Below are 1045 nucleotides of genomic sequence, written 5' to 3' on the forward strand. Positions count from 1 at the left end.
TTAAGACCAAGGTAAAGCAGGACCTATGCAACAAGAATTGTAGCTTTTGGGTCTGAGAAGGTCAGTGAAATTCCCTCAGGATTTATCCTGAGATCCTTCCTGTCAATCTTAAGGAAAGCTTTAGCCCCCACTGCCTATGCTCCAGCCACCCACATCCTTGATATGGACACTGCAGTTTCTCTCCATCAGAGGTTACATCCCAGCACCCTGGTGCCTCACCCCAGCCTTCTGAATTGTTTATGCACCAAATACCAGCACATTCAGATCTATAAAGTAAATATTGATGGACATGAAAAATAAGATAAGCACTAATACAATTGTAATGGAGGAGCTCAATACCCCACTGTCACAAATAGATAGATCAACATAGAAATATCAGAACTGAGCCAAACTTTTGAATAAGTGGACTTAGTGAATGTCTACAGAGTGTTCCAGCCCTCAACATCGGAATATACATTCTTCTCAGCTGTAAATGGGACATTCTCCAAAATAGACCACATACTAGCTATACTAGCTTAAGTAAATGGGAAGGAATTGAAATTATCCCATGCATATTATTAGACCACAGTGCAACAAAAGTAGAAATCAATTGCAAATGAAACCACAAAAAATCATAAACAAACAGAAATTAAGTCACACCCCCTTGAACAACCAGTGGGTCATGGATAAATTAAAAAAGAAATTAGGGCATTTCTATTGCTAAACAAAAATGACATTACAACATACTGGAATTTATGAGACACAATGAAAGTAGTCCCACAAGGGAAATTTATAGCAGTGAATCTCACAACAGAAAAACAGAGTGGGCCAGTGAGATAGCTCAGTGGACTAAGCATCTGTTTAGGCAAATGCAGGGATTAGAGTTTGATCCCCAGCCATGCTGTGTGACCCCACCCCTTGGGCATGCTAAACTGGCCACTGATTCTGGGTGTGCTGGCACTGTAATCCCAGTGTTCAGGAGGCTTAAAACAGGTGGATTCACTGAGTCTGAGCTGCATAGTGAGACCCTGTACCAAATACATTAAATAAATAATAAATAAATAAA

This window comes from Octodon degus, unplaced genomic scaffold (assembly GCF_000260255.1).
Source record: "Octodon degus isolate 3935 unplaced genomic scaffold, OctDeg1.0 scaffold00019, whole genome shotgun sequence".
Classification (NCBI taxonomy): domain Eukaryota; kingdom Metazoa; phylum Chordata; class Mammalia; order Rodentia; family Octodontidae; genus Octodon; species Octodon degus.